Source organism: Papaver somniferum, unplaced genomic scaffold (genome assembly GCF_003573695.1).
Source record: "Papaver somniferum cultivar HN1 unplaced genomic scaffold, ASM357369v1 unplaced-scaffold_137, whole genome shotgun sequence".
Lineage (NCBI taxonomy): Eukaryota > Viridiplantae > Streptophyta > Magnoliopsida > Ranunculales > Papaveraceae > Papaver > Papaver somniferum.
The window spans coordinates 13,150,443-13,156,442 of NW_020622934.1; the positions used below are offsets into that span (position 1 = coordinate 13,150,443).

The following is a 6,000-nucleotide window of genomic DNA, read 5'->3' on the forward strand; positions in this document are numbered from 1 at the left end:
TAAACATTCCTTCATCACTTGGGTAGTTCTTCATCATAGACTTACGGTTAAAGCTACACTTATTCAGTGGGGGTTGAAGGTATCTCTTACTTGTGTCCTTTGTGACCAGAGTATTGAGAATGAGGACTTTTTTTTTTTTTTTTTTTGCAACGTCCCTTTTCTTGTCAGATTTGGCAACGTCTTCTTATCAAGCTAGGTTGTGCCACTGGGCTAAGAGCTAACTAGAAGGAGGAGATTAATTGGTGCTTTTGTGGGTAAGTATGTTATTACTTATGTTAGAAACCTCACCTTTAATACATGATTTATAAAGGGGGATACCAGTTCTACTAAGTGCTGATACCGTTTCATATAGGAGAAAAAGATCCCACCGATCCTGGTCGTTGGATCGATGAAATAGTATCACCACTTAGTAGGACTGGTATCCCCTTTTATAAATCGTGCTTTAATAATTATGTTTATCATATTTGGAGGGAAAGAAATGCCAGAGTATTCAGACAGCAGAACAACTCTACTGACCTGGTAAGTTGGATGATCATTCAAGATGTGAAAGTGAAATTAGCTGCTCAAGATATCAGGTTGATGATAACCCTCAGACAAAATATTTTTTCTGCAATTGGAATGTGCCTTGTCAGTTCTAGCTTAGAGTGGAATTGAGATGTACTTGGTTAAGACCTGGTTTATATACTGTTATGATAAACATAGATGGTTCTTTAGGTGATGTCTTGGGTGGTTTTGGAGCTATAATTAGAGATAACCCTGGCGCTTGTCTGTTTGCTGTTGCAGGGTGTGGTCATGTCATTTCTGTTCTGGGTCATGAGCTGTAAGGTGTTGAAGCATGTATGAAGGCGGCTATTTATATGAGATTTAGAAGAGTTCATTTTGGTATGGATTCCATGACAGCTGTGGTTACTGACCGCGTCCCACCTTCTTCATCTGAGGTGTTAGACTGAACGCAGTTAGGAGATGAGTTTACAGGCATCCTTCATGAGGATAGTAGCCAAAAAAATCTACCATAGGTTGTGATTTGTTTCCTGATTTTGGCTACGTTTCTGTTTTCTTTGTTCTTTTCTTCTTCTCTGCTGATCGTGTCAAAAAAAAAAAAAAAAAAAAAGGTAAAAATTTGACAGTAGAGCTAGAGCTGGCAATTTATAACTCGCAGGCTAACCCTAACTTGTCAGGTAGTTAATTTTATATCAGTTGTCTATATTTAAACCAAGGAAAAGTCGTAATCAGTTCGCATTTCGGTTCCAACAGAAACCAGCAATCACAAGAGCAAATAAAAAGATAAACCAGATGAGATGAAGGCCATGTTCAAGCAAACAATGCCTTAACAAAAGGCCGTGGTATTGCAAGTCCTTCAATTTTGTCATAATCCATATAAATCAAATTTCTCTATGGAAACATACATATATCCATCAGTTACACAAGTAACATAACTCGCTAGGGTTGTACAGTTACATAACTCACTAGAAAAATTGTACCAAGGCGGCAGCTGCATAGCAACACCTGCATGTGTGGGAAATTTTCATCATGACATCCCTCTATGGATTAATTTCAAGTCTTAATAGACAATAACCCATGCTTCTCACCTAAGAATACAGTCTAATTTAGGTTGAGCAACGCTGAGTGGAGTGGCACCACCATGAAAGATTCAAGAACATAAAACATGGCAATGAAAATCTAACTTTTTCCTCGAAGAGATATTCCTGAGATTCTTATCGAGTTGGTACTTGAGCAATGAAAACCTAACTTTCTTCGAGTTGGTTACCTTTCTCAGGATTGCTTCCTTATGTGACCTGCCAAGCCTTTAGCTATGACAGACCATTTTGTGGGTGACCAGTTCCATGATTTTACCATTTTCCTGAAAAGAAACATGAGAAAGTGTAAGTTTTAATTGGAAACTCTGTAAGAACAGTCAGAACCAAAGAAAGGACTTGGTGTAAAACCTCTACGGCCCATGGTTTCTTATCCAGGTCTGGATGAAGAACCTTTTACCATCGATGCAGACATTGTGCTTTTATTCTGTGAGGTTAACCTGTAGCTGCACAGATACATGATCAATATATCTAAACCATATGCTAGCAATTTAGGGTCTACAACTGCCTTATTGGAAATAATCCATCAAGGTAATATTAGACCATTTTTATATGGTAAAAAATTGCATACAACAGCAAGATGTGGTTGTTGCTCCTTCTGCGCTGATACAGAACCCCACCTCCAACGACTTTAATCTCTACCTTGCAAATAACCACAATCCACATTGTCAAAATGATACTTGATTCCACGTCAAACTACTACACAGTGAAGTGATTTGTATTGTCGAATCTCATATATTGATTTCAAAACAACTAAACCACCTATAAATTGTAGCATACTATGCCAAGAGAATCGGCTCCAAGGGTAAAAACCTTTGGGAGTCAGGATGAGGTCAGTCTCGGGAGACAGCACCAGTTGGTTAATCGCTAACTCACAAACTTTTTGTACTGTCAATTGATGCAGTTGTTTACAACAAACTCTCTAGTGCACAAAAGTTACTCAACCACATCGGTTTTGAAGGCCTGTCAGTAGCCCCTGAAGAAGAAAGCAATCTTTTGACAACAATGTAAAACATGATAACTGACCTACATGCATACCCTTCAAATGTGAAAATCATGGCAATTACTTGGAACCTGCAGTTCTTTTCTCGGCGCTATCAGTGAGAAAATCGTTTAGTTGTGTACTCACACATGGTTCAATTTTGAAAATTACAAAGTTGAGATGTAAACAGAAAGTGCAAAACAGCATGGTGATAAACAGTAAGATAGTAGGCACATATGATAACGACTGATGTAGATATATGGCTCAGAAAACACCTTATGAAAGTTTTGTATCATTCTACTACCAAATTGGGATTAAACCCAAGGCAGCTGTAAGACCGGCCTTTTTTTCATCACTGCCATTCACGACTGCAAATTCAATCTATATAATATAGAGAGAAAACAATGAAGCTGAAGAAGATAAATCAACTGATTACCATCTAACGACTAATTGTTGCTAGATGCAACATTGAGAGAACTGAATACAAATCAAAGAAATCAACAAACAATACCAGTTGCTTACTCACAATATCACAAACTGTTTGTACCGTCAATTAATGCATTAGTATTAACGCTTATGTTTAGTACAACAAACACTCTAGTATACTGCACAGAAATTACTCGGCCGACATTGGGTTAAGGCCTGTGAGTAGCCTATGTAAAACAAAATAATGGAACTCATTATGCCTGCATCCATATTCTTCAAATGTGAAAATCATGGCACTTGCTCAGAACCTGCAGTCCTTTTCTCAGCGCTATCAGTGAGAAAAGTGTTTAATTACTCACAGATGGTTCATTCTTGCAAATGACTAAGTTGGGATGTAAATTGAAAGTGCAAAACAGCATGAAAAGTAGTGATAAACAAGAAGATAGTTAGAAAGTGAATCGTAGAACTAGGCATATATATACGATAGATAAAGACAAGTGCATATAATATATGGCTCTGAAAACACCTTCTGAAAGTTTTGTATCATTCTACTACCAAATTGGGATTAAACCCAAGGCAGCTGTAAGACCGGCCTTTTTTTCATCATTGCCATTCATGACTGTAAATTCAATCTTTTATGATGCAGAGAAAGAAAATAATGAAATTCAGGAAGGTAAATCAACTGATTAGCATCTAAGAAGATGAGATGAAGCATACCCCTAATTGATGTATGATGCAACATGGAAATACAAATCAAACAATATAAGAAACTGTTCGAAAGTAAAACAACAAATCTTGGTTCCTTAAAAATCCAAATTATATGCAGATCTAACCAGCCTCTATAAAACCCTAGCTTGAAAACGAACAGGACTGTAGAAAGGGTGGAGGAGGTAGTGAATATATTTAACATGACCTCCCGAGAAAGGGGTTTTGATAGGGTTTGTGTATTTTTGTTACCCATAACCCCACAATTTTTATGGACCACACATGTTCTTTTTTTTTTTTTTTATGGAAAAAGGTAATATATTCGATCAAGCAACGGAATACAAAAGACCGGCCTTTGACTTCAGACCATGTACCAATTAGATTAAACACTTACAATCACTGGAATGAAGGGGCTACTCCTTTCAGATACTTTGGAGAGTGGATGAAACATGAGAATTGTAAACCTCTGATTCAAAAGAACTGGAATCTTAGTGTGCAGGGTTCACCGGCACATAAAACAAACAGAAATCTTGCTACTGTCAAACACATACTAAAGCTTTGGAATAAACATACTTTTGGTGACATATATAGCAACATTGAGAATATCAAGAAAGAATTAGATAAAACTAATAAAAGGATTAGATACCCCAACAAAGTACTGATTTATGTAAACTTAAAAAGGAATTAGCAATGTGGTATGTCATAAAAGAAAAGTTCTGGAAGGACAAAAGTAGGGATCAAACATGACCATAGGAGATAGAAACACGAAATATTTTCATAACAAAGCGAAACAAAGGTTTCGTAGGAACAGAATTGAAACCCTTAAGACTGATACCAATGAATGGCTTGATAACAGAACTGATATAGCAGATTGTATAACAAACCATTTTCAACAAATAGCTACCACTGTAAAACCTGACATAGATCAAAATATGATAAATCGTATCCCTACTTGTATAAATCAGAGTGATAATGATATGCTATGTATTACTCCTCTAGAGCCTGAAATAAAACATGTTCTTTATTCGATGGATCCTGACAAAAGTCCAGGCCCGGATGGATCCCGCCAAAAATTTTCCAACAAAATTGGGACATCATTGGGCCGGACTTAGTCAAAATGATTCAAACTTTTTTTTTTTCTCTGGGAATATCTCTAAGGAGATGAATGCCTCTTTCATCTCCTTAATCCCAAAAACTCTAAATCCTACCACTCCGGTAAAGTTCAGACCCATAGCTTTGGCTAATACCACTTATAAAATAATCTCTAAACTCATGGCAGGGAGAATGAAAAAGCTTCTTGAAAAAATGATTTCACCTTATCAATCTGCCTTTATTCCTGAAAGGAAGATTTCAGAAAATATAACCATAGCTCACAAAATTATTCATAAGATGCAAAAATCCAAATCAAAAAAAGGCTTTATGGGGTTAAAAATTGATATGTCGAAGGCATTCGATAGAGTAGAATGGACTTTCTTGCTTCAAATAATGTCTAAATTTATTCGGCACCACCATGAAAGATTCAAGAACATAAAACATGGCAATGAAAATCTAACTTTTTCCTCGAAGAGATATTCCTGAGATTCTTATCGAGTTGGTTACTTGAGCAATGAAAACCTAACTTTCTTCGAGTTGGTTACCTCTCTCAGGATTGCTTCCTTATGTGACCTGCCAAGCCTTTAGCTATGACAGATCATTTTGTGGGTGACCAGCTCCATGATTTTACCATCTTCCTGAAAAGAAACATGATAAAGTGTAAGTTTTAATGGGAAACTCTATAAGAACAGTCAGAACCAAAGAAGGGATTTAGTGTCAAACCTCTGCGGCCCATGGTTTCTTATCCAGGTCTGGATGAAGAACCTTTTACCATCGATGCATACATTGCGCTTTTATTCTGTGAGGTTAACCTGTAGCTGCACAGGTACATGATAAATATATCTAAACCATATGCTAGCAATTTAGGGTATACAACTGCCTAATTGGAAATAATCCATCAAGGTAATTAAATATTAGATCATTTTTATATGACAAGTGAAGATACGGTACAAAAAGCATAATCCTACACACAAGTGAAAACTTATCTTACAAGAGCAAAGAAAACAGAAAAATATGAGAATTAATGAAGATAATATAGGTTGTGAAGAATTTAGTGATAAAGTCCTTCATCCATGGCTTTAGTAGTTTCATTATTATTTTGTTATTTTCAGTTTAATGCAAAAAATAAATAAATAAATAAATATTACACTTTGTTTTTACTTTTGTTTAATAAATACCAGGGTAAAGAAGAATTTTAGA

General features: G+C 36.1%; 1 long non-coding RNA gene and 2 other non-coding genes across 3 annotated transcripts; all 3 read right to left on the minus strand.

The window, feature by feature from the left end:
- Positions 1 to 1,349: 1,349 nt before the first annotated feature.
- Positions 1,350 to 3,922, minus strand: LOC113334362. The gene is made up of 2 exons (XR_003352728.1): positions 1,947 to 3,922; positions 1,350 to 1,861 (listed from the first exon to the last, which is right to left on the minus strand). It is a non-coding gene; the product is annotated as an uncharacterized LOC113334362 (long non-coding RNA).
- LOC113335093 lies at positions 2,837 to 2,938 on the minus strand. The gene has a single exon (XR_003353157.1). It is a non-coding gene; the product is annotated as a small nucleolar RNA snoR113 (small nucleolar RNA).
- Positions 3,514 to 3,615, minus strand: LOC113335097. The gene has a single exon (XR_003353159.1). It is a non-coding gene; the product is annotated as a small nucleolar RNA snoR113 (small nucleolar RNA).
- Positions 3,923 to 6,000: the final 2,078 nt, after the last annotated feature.